Consider the following 17,478-nt stretch of genomic DNA (forward strand, 5'->3'; position numbering starts at 1 on the left):
GCTTTTAACTTTTTGCGAGATACCACGAAATCACTTTATGAAATAGTACAGCTCAGCACACCCTTCTATTATTAACAGGGTAAGTTTATTTGATTATTATTTGGGAATAGCCAAAACATCCAAAAACAAAGTAAAACAAAGTGATCCTAATAAAAGTTGGGTCCCACCTTTTATTACAATCGCACTGTTTTGAATATCTCAGCCATTTCAAACCAATTTTCATCAAACAAACATTGAATTTCTCATGGAGTTACATGCTCTTTCACATTCTGTAAGAGGTTTTCCATTACCTCACAAAAACAAAACAAAAAAACAAAACAAAAAATGTTAGAAACCTGAAGTTTGGTCCCAACCAAAACTAAATGATCCCTTTATCAAAGTTGGTTAAAGGTTTACTGCAATGGTACAATGTTCAGAGACGGACAGGCAAACACCATTTTGCTGATAAACCTTGCAAATGCAAAGAGGTGTGCGATCACATGACTCCGTTAATCAAGTAATGGTCTAATGGGAGTGACAGGTGTACAATGTATGTTAAGGCCACTGTTTACCACTGGGAGCAGTTAACTGAAAAAAGTTTGAATTATCACATTTTGATACATAATTTTTAGTTCAGGGGGTTGTACACTGTATCACAACACATCCTGCAACTGGTACAAAATAGTGGCAAAATGTTTGTGAGTTTGTAATTTGGCAAATATCAGTTGACTTTCAAAATTCGCAATTTCAACAAAATACAGCAAAATGTACCACATGAATACACTTATATAATGTACATGTAGTACTAAAACTGAATCTGTCGAGGTACTTTGAACAATACAAGAGCAAGGTACAGTTTGTACATAAAGGACAAGTCCATCTTCATATACATAAAAGGATTGAGAGAATGCAGCAATATTAGTAGAACACATTAGGGAAAGTTTGAGGAAAATTGGACAATCCGTTCAAAAGTTACGAATATTTTAAGTATCTGCGCAGTCACTGCAGGAAGAGAAGACTACTACAGTGTATGACGTCACATGCGTACAACTATTAGCAAAGGAAAATAAAACGAGAATTTCACAAAACTTTACTTTTTGAATAAAGTGCACATTCTTCGACTTGCTACTGACGTATGTTAAGGGTAATATTATTCCCCCTGCCTTCTGAAAGAGAGAAGTCGAGTGTTCTCTTGTAATGCGAGAAAAATGGAAATATATATGTTGAATTTTCTTTATTCTTTCTTTATATCATTGTACTCATGTGACATCACAAGCTACTTAGTCTTTTCATCCAGCCATTACTGAGCAGAAACTTCAAAAAATCATAACTTTTGAACGGATTGTCCGAGTTTGCTCAAACTCTCACTGATGTGTTCTACTAATATTGCTGCATTCACTCAACCAACATGTCTATGAGGGTGAACTTGTCCTTTAAGCACTTGCCTGTTTGCCCAGGGCAAGTGAAAATCAAATTCAGGCAAGTATTTTGGAACAATAAGAAGAAAGAATACTTGCCCTAATTGGACAAGCAAAGTTCCCCAAGCCCACAAAGTCAGCCATACAGAAGCCCAGAGATACATATTAATGAGTGTTTTAATAGTGATGGACAACAAAATTTCAATCCATTTCAGCAACTTTCCAATACGTAAAAAAAAAAAAAAGCCCCACTGCATTGCAACACCAATACTTGATTGAACCAAGTTTTTACTCCAATGTCAAAATGTACAAGACAATGTGTGCTGTTCATTCAAATGATTGTGTTTTATTTTCAGGAAGCTCTTGACTTAGAAGTGATGTTCATAAACATTTTAATTTGGGACTTTCTTTTGAGCCAAGTACAATTCATATTCAGGCATGTGTTCTGCAACAATTTGAAAATCTGCTTGCCTGATTTGGCAAGTTGTAAAAAAAAAAAAAAAACAGTAGAGTAGCACCCTGCAAGCAATATTATAATTTCTTTATTGTATTCTACCATACCATGCCACATAACAATCAACATTCCTTCTACAGGTGTGTGTTTACAATGAGGTACATTTTAACGACAAACTTTGGGGGAATACAGTGCTTATAAAAAGTCTAGTCTGAAGTACAATCTCCTCTTTGATTAACTTGTAGCATTTCAACACTTGAGCAAGATAATATTTGCTATAATTGAAAGGGCATAATCTTTGATTGTCATCGTGTAATTATTTGCTTACAGTTTACTCTTATTCACAAACTGACATTATACAGCTTACATAAATTGTTGGCAAAGTGTAAAGGTTAACAACAACTGAGATATGGGTGAACTGGGCAATTAAAGGAACCCAAACCCCAAGAGAAATGTGGATTGAGCGAAAGCAGCAACATTATTAGAACAGAACATACAGTATCAGTGAAAGTTTGAGGAAAATCGGACAATCAATGCAGAAAATGTAAAAAATGCTGGTTTTGGAACCGCAGGATGAGGAGACTACTAGAGGTTATGATCATGTGTGGACAACAATATATAAGAAAATACAAGAGACCTGGGGGTCTCACGCTCACCTAAGTATTGCAAGTCCACCTTCCATGCAGTGCACATACAGTAGCACTCCAATAGCTTTTAATTTTTTAATACAATCTTAGAAAAGATTCTTTAATTTTGGGGTTTTGTCTGTGTCCCCCACCCCCCCCCCCCCCCCCCCCCAACCGGGGAATCATGCTCATTTTTACAAATACAGTACCGGTATATACTCTTTATCACCCAAGTGTTAATACGTGCCAAGTTTGGTGAAAATTTGACCACGCATTCTCAAGAAGATGACAATATCGATTAAGCACAATTAAGGCCCCCTTTTAGAACCTCCTCCCCCACCCCCCCCCCCTCCCCCATCCCCGGGCTCCAAGGGGGGGGGGGGGGTGAGGCAACCCTGGGTCTGACATTTAATAAACAAATTTGAATCTGTGGTCATCAATATAGTTCCTCATGGTATTGATTTTAGCTCTATCACTTCTGGTTTTAGAGAAAAAGATTTTTAACGATTCCTTAATTGGGGGGTGGGTGCGCCCCATGGGGCTCCCAGGAGGAGCATGGTGTCCACTTGATCAAACTGAGATCCTTTACCCCTAGGGATGCTACCTGTCAAGTTTGGTGAAAATCCAGGGTTTTCAAGATGAAAATATGTATACACAATTTAGGCCCCATTTGGACCCACCCCCCCCCCCCCCATTCCTGGGCACCAAGAGGGGCACTCCTTGCTCTGCCCTAAACACACTTGAAACTGCAGGTCATCAATGTACCTTCTATTGTCAAGAGGTGAAAACCATCTTACCTCCCCTTGATCAAGATTGCGTCGGAAGGAAAACTTTGAAGGCAGTTTTCTCAAAATGCTCATTTCCCAGACCACTCGACATGCTCTCATATGGTCATTGATATCTACGCAACCAATTACTTATACAAGTCTTTTTATATGAAATTAAAGTGGGAGAGTACGGGAATAATGCCATGTCATTTTCAGAAAATTGACCTTCCTCAACATCCTTTTGTGCTTGTTTGTGTTTGAAGAAAAGCATACAACATGCAAGTGAGGTTGGAAAGCCATCAACTGAGTGGGACAGTATGCAAACGTGGTATCAATAAAAAGACTGAAATTTCAGGTGCATATTATTTTGATCTATATGAGATAAATGCAGTATACACTGTGCTGAAGTGTAAAAACTTGACTACTTTAATTTGTTTTCTTTTGCAAATGATTGATTAAAACACATTTAATATATCAATGTGTTGTACGTACAATGTGTAGGGCAATTTGTAAATCAGTTGCAATAAAAACAGCTTGACATACAGCTTGACATACTTTACTAATGCAGGGTTCGACACTAACAGTGGCCCGGTGGCCCGGGGCCACCAAAAACGCACATCGGGCCACCAAAATTTCAGAAATGAAGAATTTGGTGGCCTGATCGGGCCATCAAAAAAGGTCGGATGTATCCCTTTGTGCCACCAAAAATAACAGTTAGTGTGGAGCCCTGACTAATGTATCAAGAATTTCATCAAATTGAATGAGCTGTTTTATGTTGTTTTCTGTGCATCCACTTTTAAAGGGTGTGTACAGTTCTGTTTGAGGTGAGGATTTAGCTTTTAACATTTTGTGAGATATTCAGAAACCACTCTATGAGATGTCAAAGAGCATGCAATTCTAAGGGGTATCAAAAGTTTATTTGATGAAAATCGGTTTTGAAATGGCCGAGATATCCAAAAACAAGGTGAAACAAAGAGATCCTAATAAAAGGCATGGCCTGTCGCCATTATTATTATCACTTTTTTGAATATCTCAGCCATTTGAAAACCAATTTTCATCAAACAAACGTTGAATCCTTCTTAAAATTACATGCTCTTTCATATTTCATAAGAGGTTTCTCATTATCTCACTTTGGAATGTTCAAAACATGAATCCCCACCTCAACCAGTACTGTACAATCCCTTTTTGATAATAAGATGCACTTTATTTGACTTGTCCAATTGTATTCTCTCTTTTTTTTTTACTTAAATGTCTATTAATATTTGCTTATATTGTAAATTAAGACATCTATTACAGCAAAATGAATCAGAATTGTGCACGATTATCATGATTTTATAAACTACTGGTATGCAAGAGGATTATGTTTGGTTGTACATTTATACTGACAGTCCAAACACACACACACACACACACACACAATCTTAGTTCTTCAATTTCATAAAAATGGTGATGTGAAGAGCTGCAAGAATAGTTTACATTAAAAAGAGAGAGTGAAAAGACTTAAATAGTTAAGAAATTAGATTTTCTGTTAATGTTTTGTGTAGAACAGTGTACATTGTAAATACAGGAATGATTCATTGGACTGTCTAGACCTACAGCTGAAGATAATTACAGTGTACAGTATTGAAAAGGGATACTTTTGCTTCGCTGAGCACTGTACAACTGTACATGTTTATTAACACTCCATTACATCTAATTTTGGCTTTTTCTTCTTCTTCTTCTTCTTCTTCACCCAGAAAAAACTCATACATTGTATATGATACAAGTGTATACAAGGTGTACAAGCTGTATGTTCATATAAAACTGTAAAAGCACAAGGATGTTTTTGAATAATTTTTGTGCTCAGTCGGGCATTAAAGTTGAGTTTCACATGTTTTAATTGTGCAGATCGAATCTAGGTAGCAACTACCGGTACTGGAACATGAGGCAAGCAAAAATATTCGCAAGTTTTTATTTTCAGCACAGTACATGTAGAAATGGACCATGAAAATGATGACAATATTTTTCTGCTAAAGATGAATTATCATAATGAACAATAGACCTTTGTAATAATCATCATCAAACAATCGAACTAGTACCCACGTACTAGTAGCAATTAGTAAAATATCCCATGTAAGACATATAAAAAAAAAAAAATATATATATATATATACATGCTGTACATAGTAAACAAATCAAGCACATTGTACCGTAGCTGTACTCCTGTAGATCTAGGCCTACATTGCAAGGTCTATTATTTAAAATGATAAGCAGGTTTATACAGAGTACCGGTAGCTAACCGAGTACCAGTAGTAGGTTCTAGCAAAGAGCTTCTTGGTTGATGTACACTAGACCTACAATACCGTGTTAAAGGGATTGTATAGTTTTGGTTGAGATGTAATTTCAGGTTTCTAACATTTTTTTGGTGAGATAATGAGAAACCTCTTATGAAATATGAAAGAGCATGTAATTCTATGAGGAACTCAACATTTATTTGATGAAAATTGGTTTTGAAATGGCTGAGATATCCCAAAAAAGAGTGATTATAATAAAGTGTGGGACCCACACTTTATTACGATCGCTTTGTTTTACTTTGTTTTTGGATGTTTCAGTCATTCCAAACCCGATTTTCATCAAATAAACTTTGAATTCCTCTTAAAATGGTATGCTGTGTATAAAGTGTTTTCTTGGCATCTTGCAAAAAGTTAAAAGCCCAGTTCTCATCTCCACCAATACTGTACCATCCCTTTAGCACTGTTTACTCTAGGTAGCCAATGTGAATGTACAGATGTACCCTGGAACTGGTATAAAACTTAATCAAATGCTTCTGTCTGATCCGGCGACACTTTGTGGCGGAGGAATTAAAATAATGTAGCTCATGAGCTCCATCAAAAATACACTGCGACAGCAGAGCGCTGTGTCGTGTAGGACCTATTAAGGGTACAGTTGTATTTGATTTGTAAAGCTCTCTTTCTTTACACAAACTGTAACTATATAAAGCCCAGCCGTGCTTCACATACGGCTCTGGTCGGGCTACACAAACTGCTGCATTGGATTGACGATCGTGTTAATATGAAGACTACGAAGACAGTGCATTCCAAACGGGTTCTGCTATGAACGGCGGTGTAACTGTAAAAGATTACTAAGGGAATAACTTGAATAAGAATTAACTGTTAGACTTCAAGTATCTCGAGTATTAACACTACAGAACAGTATACAGTCCTGTGTAGGCCGTACTGTACATGTAACTGCGACTTTCTCTGCCCAGCTAGGTACTGGAGCGGCTGGCTGCTCGCTACCATTACTTGACTCCAACGACGCCACCGCCTCAGCAACGGTAGCATGACCTGCTCGCTGGTGGCTCGCCTGTACGGTCAGCGCCACATCATCACGCACACACACACATCAATTACACACACTTAGAAAGGTGTACACGGGGCCAAGCCGACGCCACTAATAAACGCCGGGTTACCTTTTTGCTGAGCTGTGTAGCATCCTCAAAACTTAATTAAAATCGATTCGAGGTGATCCCCAAAAGGCTAATGTTTCCCCTGAATTGAAATGATGACTACCACTCTACCAGCTTCAGGTGCACAACAACAGTAAATTCTGTGTAATTTGAACAATTGTAACAAATGACAACTAAATTCTTACCTGTTGATACCACTAATAATCTTGTCAACGCCACACAGTACCGCTGCGCTGTAGTGCTGGTCCTCTTCAAACAGCTGAGTCTAGGGGCCGGGCGGTTAGTACGTCGACGACTGTGTGTACGTACGTACACCTACAAAAATTGAGTGTGTGTGTGTGTGTGTGTGTGTGTGTGTGTGTGTGTGGCTCGTCTGCGGCGGCTAACGGTGGATTACAAAATGCTTGTTGTTTTGTACACTTCACTTGTTGCGCTACATCCCAATTTCTGTGTGTTCTGTAACTACTTCAGAGAGAACGCCGTCTTGTGGCGGATTTCGGGTAATGTCCCTAAAGTTGTACTAATAGTTGTGGGGTGTAGTAATGTGAAGTATCTGCCACCTGGCCACTGAGTTTAAAAAAACTATAGTTATATGACGAAGAAAGGTCCCGTTCAATTTTGTTTTGTCTTCATGCCCCAAATGAAAAAGAGAGTATATACCTGTGAAAATTAGTTGCGACTGAACCGCGTATTGGCCGTTTTGTCCATAAACCTTTATTGAATGCCTTATAAATTTTATTCGTCGTTTTCTCGCAAAAAAAAAGAACAAATGCCCACACCAGGGAGGTGAGACTTTAAATCACCTCCCTGTCCACACCACAAACCACACCCAGCGAACATAAAACATTCAAGCCTGCGCTTTTGCATAGGCCCCTATAATGTCGGTTTTGAGAGCGATGGAATTACAGGTTGTCAATATTAAGGGACTTTGAAGCAAAAGCAGTAATTTTGTTAATTAAAAGTTCAAAACATTCATTCATAGCAATAATTGATTTAAGAATTTCCGATATATACATGTATATATATATATATATATATATATATATATATACGCATATATATATATATATATATATATATATATATATATACGCATATATATATATATATATATATATATATATATATATATACCGTAATCACAACGTGGGTTTGACCTATTATACACTGTTTTCGTTAAATGTGTACAAGAGGTTATAGGCATAATGAGGAAGAAAATGTTTCAAGGAATCTATTGAATTTATTATGGTTTTGTGCGGGATTTCTGCATCTGATTTACAAGTTGGCGGCAAGCTAGACTGCCAATGAAAAGAAAAAAAAATGATAAAAAAATGGACTTCAAGAGAAGCCGCAAAATGATATAGTTGCAACTAATTAACATCGACAAAAATAAGAACCGGTTATTCGTTCGTTTATATCAGGGCTTGATAACAGTCATAATAAAATTGTGATTGTTATCATTGAGTATTACGATCTCCTGTCTTTACATGACTATTTACCGAGCTTTTGTCAATGATTGGCGGGTTGCTAATTTCATTTTATTTCATTTCATTTCATTTCATTTCATTTCATTTCATTTCCACGTGCTTTCATTTATTAGCTAGGTTTCCACACAAATCATACAATGTTCTGTTTATACAACATCCATCAATGACAAAGTAAATCAACACATTATAAGTTATAAGTTCAGTACTAAGATACAAATAGCTAACCAATTTCAATAGAAACAACTGGACGCGAGATTCATTGATTTGGAAAAAAAAATAAAGTACTTATTGACTATATTATGTCCATGTTATAGAACCGTTCAGAGCGGCAAAATGAAATGAGTTATTGGGACTGCTTTACAGGTCCATCGGTATAGTCTTGATACGTTTTAAAGAGTTTAGATTATAGAGGTGTTCATAGTATCTTTATCTCTGCAATTAAGACTTATCACTTGTGAGAGTTTGTTTGAGTCGACCCGAACGGCACAATTGCAAGTCATATAAGACAAGAAAATTTATGAAACATGTATCCAGATAGGCCCCTATTCATGATTCTTAACATAATCTAAACGTTGATTTTGAATTCTTGGTAGTTGACAGGAGCGTCAAATCTCTCCATACATTCTGCAATCCACCAAGCAAGGGCTAGAATAAACAGGCATACACCCTGTATTATAAAAGCCATTTTCATCTTCCCTCTATAGATGTGCGTTCCGGGAAAATATCACAGATATAAATGTTGTGTATTGTCGCCTTGATCCACAATGCAGGGGCGGATGTATCAGGAATTCCGTAAAGAGGGGGCGCGCATTCCCCTTCTTTCTTTTATTTCTTTTGTAAAATAGGCTTATCAGCAGCTAAAAATAGTACACCAGTCTTTGATTAGAGTCTTATTTCATACTGTCCATGCAATGTTTCACTGCACATAATAATGTGTGGCAAAGTAAACAGCACCAATCGCACGACATGACAACAGGCGATTTATACACAACACGTCTGTGATCATTATGTGGATCATTATTCCTCATCCATGTCCAACACAATAGTTACAGTGGCATCTAAATGAAAGTATAAACACATTAAAACCATGATCTATAGATTCCGGCTCCCCCACACCACGCCACAAAACGTGGTGCGGCATGCTGGGCAACTTGTTGGGCGTGAAGAGGTAATAAAACTGTAAGAATTAAGTAGGCCTACTATATTTTCTTTCCTCAATACCAGTGGACAATTTTTTTTCTTTTTATAAAGTCAAAATGTTTGTCTGTTTGTTTGTTCGTTCGTAAGTTTGTTTGTTTGTTTTATAAGATGCCATACTCAGCCTTTTGGCAGGTCAGCAAGTCCGTAATACAATAAAATACAAAAACAATGATGATTCAATCATATATACACTGTAATACCATAATGAAACAAAAGAATGATAAATTTTCAACAACAAAAAACAAACAAACAAACAAAACATCTCACAACACTTTTTTTGCCAGGGTGTGTTTGACAGCGGCTGGTGTATTCAATGTTTAGGGCAGTGCCATCACATGTGGTTTTTTTGCTTTCACTTTGAATAAGACATTAACACGATGTGTCGACCCTGTCGTGTGTAACACTCTCAGATCCCGAAGATTTGACAGATCATGGAAGATGACATAATTTTCAAAAAGATTGAATAATAACAATAAATAAATAAATGTGTGTGAGGGGGTGGGGGAGGAGGGGCAGTTTATTCTTTCTGGGGTTGATTGGCTGACTGACAGCATGGACCTAAACGGAGGTCTTTCTTTGATCCCATCATCACCACCGCCACCTAATCGTGAATTGTATCGTCACTAACAAAAAAATCGTTTCCCTCATTTCAGTTTTGTTTCGCTGATGTGCCTTTTTCAGACGGAAATGTCTGTGAATAGATGCAGATGATGAGGAGCACCAAAATCTGAGAACATGACAAATTTTGTGTCAAAAGATAGGTAATTGCTGATTCGCACATTTTCGCACACGCATTTGACCTTGCCTATAATGGCAAGACATTACAGGCCTATCTGTTCTCTATACCATTACCATCCCATTTTTCTCTGGATCAAGCTGTGGATGAAGAGTGAAATATTGAGATCACAAATGACAACCATTCTGCCAAAATGTTAGCTTTCTTTTAAAAACTGCCTGCTTCTCCAAAGCGCCTTTTTTTTTTTAAAGGCATGATTTCCTAACATACAACACAACTGCACATTCACTTTACATGGTTTTTGTAAGTTATTTTCTTCTGTGCATATAGGGCCTAGATAGTTCTCGATTTCTCGAATCTCCGGCTTGTTCTTCTTCCGGTTTGCTGGCGGTGGCGATCATGGGTCAGAGCAGTGAAGCGTGTTAAAAATGTCTTCATGGCGCTCTTGAGATGTACCTTAGGTGCATGAATTAATTAACGATACGATGAATGCCCTTGTATAGGTCCATTCTGACAGACACTGAGGGAGAGAAAAAAAGCTTAAAGAGGTATTCCAGACGATTTTTCAAAATTTCACATCATATGTCAGGGTACATAAATCCACCGTTCCATGTATAGATTTGTGGAATTTATTGTGGTCTTTGAGCAGAGAAATCAATATTCTAGAAACCTGAAACAAATTACACTGAACAGTGTTGATGACATAGGAGCCTCACCTTTCAGAATTGTAGCAATGGGATACCATTACAATTCAAAGTCCACCTGTGTAAAATTTATGCATGCTTATCCTTCTTTTGTTCTGCATCCCTGAGCTCTTACTCATGCATTCTTATAGTGAGGTTGTCATGTCATCATCCTTGTTCATTATGATTTGTTATAAATTTTGAAAACATTCTTATTCTTCATCCCAATCACTATAAATTCTGAAACGCTGTACTAACTGATTCATAGTTGTCCATATGTAACAGTCTGAAAATCATCCCGAGGTCTCCTTTTAATTAACCATATTTTTGTGGTGTCACCTTCGGGGTACGTAAAAAAGAAAAAAAGAAAAAAGAAAAGTGATGCCCAAAGCGGTTTAAACCCTAGAGGTTCTATAGAACCTCTTTGTTTAAACCCGAGTTTTTCTAGGTATTCCTGTTTTATGAACAACAACAACAACAACAAAGTGGCGTTGCTGCGGCAACCCTGATGTGATTTTGTAATTCCCTCAATTTCTTCCACTAAAATATACCAAAGCAATTTCTTCCACTAAAATAATACCAAAGCAATTTCATCAGCAAATAATGGATCACAATAGGGCGACTGGCTTACTTGAGTATTGTTCATTCTAAGCCAAGACCATAGCAAAAGCATAATTATGCTTAGCAAGTGGTGCAGGAGCTCAAGGAGAAATATCTCTCTGGCATGGTGGAGCCGTTGGGCGTCGCGTTGGTGACGGCTTTGTGGGACTAATCTGGGATCCTAGGCATCCAGCAACCCCATCACGTGCACAGCGCACGCTGGCCGGCGCCCTCCGGACGGGTGCCGGTGCGCCCCCGGGCCCCGGGCGGCGGGGCCCCTCCGCCAAGATTCGATCTTGGCGCTAATACCAGGGGTTGAGATTGGTGCCTTCAACCGCTGATATTCGGCACAAAAATCGCGGCTAACAATAAGGTGAGTTATGACACGATAGTTGTTGAACCGAAAATAATATCAATTATTTTGCGCGGCTTCTTTCGTAACGATCAGTCTCGTTCGTTCTTCAGTCCAATGTAACTAGTAGATCTATCCTTTTTGGAAACTTTTTTTTTACCCGCCGAGGCCGAGGTTGAGAAACTTGCTTTGCATTGTCCCACTAATAGAATTTGGTGTGCTGTTTCAGAGCGATTCATCTGGTTATGTAATTTAGGATATAACTTCAGTTCAGGGCATAATTTCTTTCTTTTTTTTTGGGGGGGGGGGGGGCGAGGGGAATGGGATTAGCACAGGCTATTGGAAGGAGAGGAGCAGCAGAAGATAATCCAACCCATGTGCCATATGTATAGATTGATTTAAAGCTTGAGGATTATATCAGCCCCGCTCTGCTCAAGCACCGAGAGGTAGAACTATGCACAACCCGAAGTTATCATCCTGATAATTATGGACAATTCCACGGTAACGGAATTACAAATCAGAGAATTTTGGCTCATATTCTTTCACCCTGTATACTGGATTGATTATTTTGCCTTCTCTTGATACATTTAAAAGATGCAGAGGTACTCACACTGTCACCCGCACCCCATATATTTCATTTCATTTTCCCAGCAGCAGGCTTTTTCCCTGTAAAGTCAGTGGTAACGGAATTACACAAATGGTAACGGAATTACGCCTTCTGAAATACACTGGAAAAAATACACATGCTTGGTACTCGTGTATTCTGAACTGTCTTACTCTTGATAAAGATTGTTTACGCCTTTAGCTATAATATAACCACTAAATAAGTACTCTCTAGCCTTTGACCTTGAACTGCTACAAGTGTATAGGTGCCAAATGAGTTTTTATTGTCAAAAAACATAAAATTTTCATGCTAATGACTGTGATTTGAAGTTGTAACTATATAGTCAATCAAGATCTCGTAACTTTTAAGTACCACATCCATCAAAATTTGTCTACTTTCAAGTTCAGAATTTCACACTCTGCAGGTAAATGACATCTAAGACACATGGTAACGGAATTACGTTAGAAAAGCCCTACACAAGTACAATTCTATAAATCCAGTCAACAATACTAAGATTTTCTTGTATTTCTTTTCTTTATATCATGCAAGACAGATTTCTATATGTTTTCTTCTTCCTAAATATGCCAATAATTGATAATATGTGTGAATTTCTTACAAGTATTGTACATAAATATTATGTGCACATGCACAAAAAAATAATAAATAACTGTCCGGATTGATACTGAATTTAAAGGGGAAGGCTAGTAACTGATCAATGGGAATCAGTGGAAATGCTGGGAGATGATTGTTCTAATCCTTATGGGATTCATTCAAGAGTTCATTGTATCTATTGTTGTGTGAAAATGATTTGCTTCAGAACGGTCTCATATTCAAGTAATGTGCAGATTAATGCTCCGTCACTGACCAGGGACGCTAACCTGGAAGCATTAAACTGCACATTACTTGAATATGAGACCATTCTGAAGCAAATCATTTTCACACAACAATAGATATAATATACAATGAACTCTTGAATGAATCCCATAAGGATTGGAACAATCATCTCCCAGCATTTCCACTGATTCCCACTGATCGGTTACTAGCCTTCCCCCTTTAAATCTAAATCATAAAGTGCCAATTTACAGTGCAAGAGCACAGTGTGCAGCCCCATCATTGAACACAATGTTTAATATTAAGGATGAACACAAAGGATGCTTGAAACTTTTAATTTGTAAAGTGAAAAGATGCAGTTGTGGTTCAATGGCAAATATAACAAATTACAAATCAATCATAAATTGAAAAAAAAAAAAAATTCTTATGTGATTATGGTACTGCACCAGTGCTCAGTCATTATCATTTATATGTTGTGGCTTATATTAATCACTAAAAACTTGTGACATTTTACTAATAGCTGAAGTTGCCCCCTGGTATATAATGTAGTGCATAATTTGATAATTCCCTTACAGTGTAAGTCCTACTTAAGCCCACCAAAATAAAATGAACTAAACTAAAATGAAATAGAATACAACAAAATAAATTTAACAAACTACAACTTTTTGAACCATTAGAGTGAGTCCACCAAATTCTGTTAATTCATAGAAAGGAAAGAGGGCCTCTTTTATCCATCTACAGCTCACTGTGTTAGAGTCAGATTAATCAACCTGTGAATAATCTTAGTATTTACTTCTGACCACACAAAATTTCCAAATGACGTCTTCAGAAACACGACAGTGATTTGATCATTGACTGTAATGACTCGGCCTATAAATTTCCTACAAGTTTCCTGTCTCTGTCTTTCTTCTTTGACTTTGTCTATTTTCTCATCCTGAGTGTTGCCATATATTTACTCACAAGAAGTGTGCATCTTCTCTTTCGCAGTAAGTTGTATTTTGACTGCCTGAAAGCAAATGATAAAATACACTGTAATGGCACTTGTATGAAAGGAAATTGGATTGTACAGCAAATGGTAACATGAAGAGTAAAGGTAGAAGCAGAAGCCCATTGACTTTAATATTTAAAACCTTCTTATGACAGGAAAGTATAGGCCTAAATGTTATACTTTAGAGCTGTATCACAATTACTGACTGGGTAAATGTTCATCACAAATGGTGTTTTTGTCTTCATTCCTTTTAAAAAGAAAGGATTAAAGAACAAATTTCAAAGCGTAGCAGATGCTCTGTATCAAATGGGCATGAAAATCAAAATACATGTCTCTGTGGAGGAAAGATCTAAGAAACAGATGAAAGAAGGTCATAGTCATACACTTACCATTAAAGATAAAGGACTTGAGGATGAAAACAAGACATGTTCAATAAAAGGTCAGACTATCGACTTGGTGATAATAAAGCCTTTCATACAGAAAGATCAAAGGTGTCACATTCATTGGGCATCTCGTGTCAAATAATGACTTCTATCACATTGTGTATGATCCTTCTCTTAAATTCTTGATCTTTCCTCACAAAAATTATCCTGTTCATTTCTCTGTGTCAGTAGCAGTGCTCTCTCTTCCTTTTACAGAAATTTTATATCCTTCCTCTTCTTTCTAATCTTTGTTCAATTTATGCTGCATCACACCCATTCAATAGTCCCTCTTCACTATACTTAGATTTTGTATGAAACCATGAAACTTTTTTTTTGCAAGAAAATATTCATTGATATCTCAGAATTCAGTATGATTTTTAACATTTGAGAATGAGTATCTGTAGCAAACCTTATAAAGTTATCAGTTAGCGAAGTCTCCATGTTGTTCTTGTACATAAGAAAAGGTGAAAGAAGGGAGGAGACTTTCAGCACAAGAAGTCTTGTCGAGCGTGTACCCTGATGTCAGGACTCACTGTCAGAAGCATCCAGCTATGCTGAGCCATGTCAGTGTATCATACCATACATATATTTCAACTTTCACTCCTTTACTGCCAATCACTAACACTGTTAAGCTCAATGATAATGCCCTGAAGCTATTTCATGAACAGTTCACATACATATTGTCACGAAAGTAGGTTATGTCATTCTCTTCCATATTAGATGTGCGTGTAATTCCGTTACCATGTAATTCCGTTACCACAATTACAGAAGAATTGAAGGAGATATTTCACAAAATGTTTTGTGAGTTTTCAGGGAGTCACATGTAGAGAAAAAATTTACAAGGGGAGAAAAAATCAGTGATTAGTTTGTTCAGGAGAAAACTTTTTTCAATTTTATGGATACGGAATTACGTTAATTTGTCAGTAGATTTTGAAAATTTCTCAAAAAAATATCATAATGAGAGTGACTGAATGCTTCATTAAATGTGATTGTTGAAGCATATATAGGAAGAAAGATGTGGAAGTATGGATAAAGCAGAGAGATATTTAAGTTGTTTCATTTTAAATTTTCATTTAATATTGTAAAATTTTAGATAAATACAATAAATAGTCTTCCAACTTTAAAAGTGTGTACAACAAAAACGAGGAAAGTTATTGGAAAAGGGTTTTTTGTTTCCGTAAATACAACAATCCGTCTGTACGGGAAACTTAAATTTCTGAGCATTTACTTAACTTTGCTGTTTTTGCCCTTCCCATACGGAATTGCCCTTATTCTACTTCACACGGTTCTTCAACTGCTCTCGCCAACTCCTTCTTCCATAGAACAGCGAAGGATTGGAATAATCTGCCGAGTAATATAAAGCAGATTCATAAATTTGACACATTTAAAGAAGCGCTCCAGCGTCACCTCCGTTGTGATTAGCTGCACATCACACCACAGTGCTGAGTGATATCCAGAGTTTTTCACCGTATTCATCCAGATCCAGATCCAGATTCGAATACAGAACATGCTGTCATACATCATCATTCCACTATATCGTGTATATGGCATTAACAAAATTGTAAAACAAAAAGGATGTCATCAATTTGCCTTGGATTATTTGAGGCCCAATATTTCGCTTCACACGATGTATCATTGTTTGTTATTTTTGTTATCAATGTTCGATAATATAATTGTTATTGTACAAGCTAGCATAAGTCAACCTTTAGTCTTTACTCAACCCTTGCCCTTCACAATAGGGTCTAGAACTGTCTATATATTTCACTGTATTTTCAGCATTCTGGTAGACAAAGCAACTAACAAAAGTTTAGACCTCTATATTCTTCTCTCTCTCTCTCTCTTTTATTTATTTTTTTTAGCACCTCTAAAGGATTGTAACATTTTTTGTTATTTGATTTGTTAGATTATGAGAAACTGGCGATCGATCCGTGACCAAAAAAAAAAAAAAAAAAAAAAAAAAAACACTGTTGGACCAATAACTTTTTTTTTTTTAGGAATAGATCAGTAAAAAAATTGAAAAACTGGGTACCTACTGGTCTGACACTCTCTCTTACAGCCAGGCCAGACCAGTAGAAAAAAAAAATAGTTAGTGTGCAGCCCTGCCTTATGAAATATGAAAGATCATGTAATTCCAAGTGAGATTCAACATTTATTGATGAAAATTGGTTATGAAACAACTGAGATATATCCAAAACAGAGCAATCCTAATACATGTAAATGGTGGGACCCGCCTTTTATTAGGATTGCTTTGTTGTCCCCGCCGAACGAGTTCGAGCAGGGGACTATGAAACGGGCTCCGTACGTGTGTGTGTCCGTCCGTCCGTCCGTCCGTGTGTCCGTCCGTGTGTGATCAAAATCTTCTATTTGCTACTTCTCTGTCATTTATGAGCCAATTTTGATTCTGTTTGCTTTATATGATAGCACTACATGGGAGCTTTGAAACTTCTACACAGAATTTCAGTCGTGACCTTTGACCTTGACCTTTGACCTATATTGTACATTTTGCTACAAAATGCTACTCCTTCGCCATTTCTAACCCGATTTCGATTCCGTTTGCTTTATATGATGGCACTAGGTGAGGGCTTCAAAACTTCTACACAGAATTTTGAACTGACTTCTTTGACCTTTGACCTTGATTTTTTGACCTATATTGTACATTTTGCTACAAAATGCTACTCCTTCGCCATTTCTAACCCGATTTCGATTCCGTTTGCTTTATGTGATGGCACTAGGTGAGGGCTTCAACACTTCTACACAGAATTTTGACCTTTGACTTCTTTGACCTTTGACCTTGATTTTTTGACCTGTATTGTACATTTTGCTACAAAATGCTACTCCTTCGCCATTTCTAACCCAATTTCAATTCCGTTTGCTTTATGTGAC

Source organism: Diadema setosum, chromosome 21, assembly GCF_964275005.1.
Source record: "Diadema setosum chromosome 21, eeDiaSeto1, whole genome shotgun sequence".
Taxonomy (NCBI): Eukaryota; Metazoa; Echinodermata; class Echinoidea; order Diadematoida; family Diadematidae; genus Diadema; species Diadema setosum.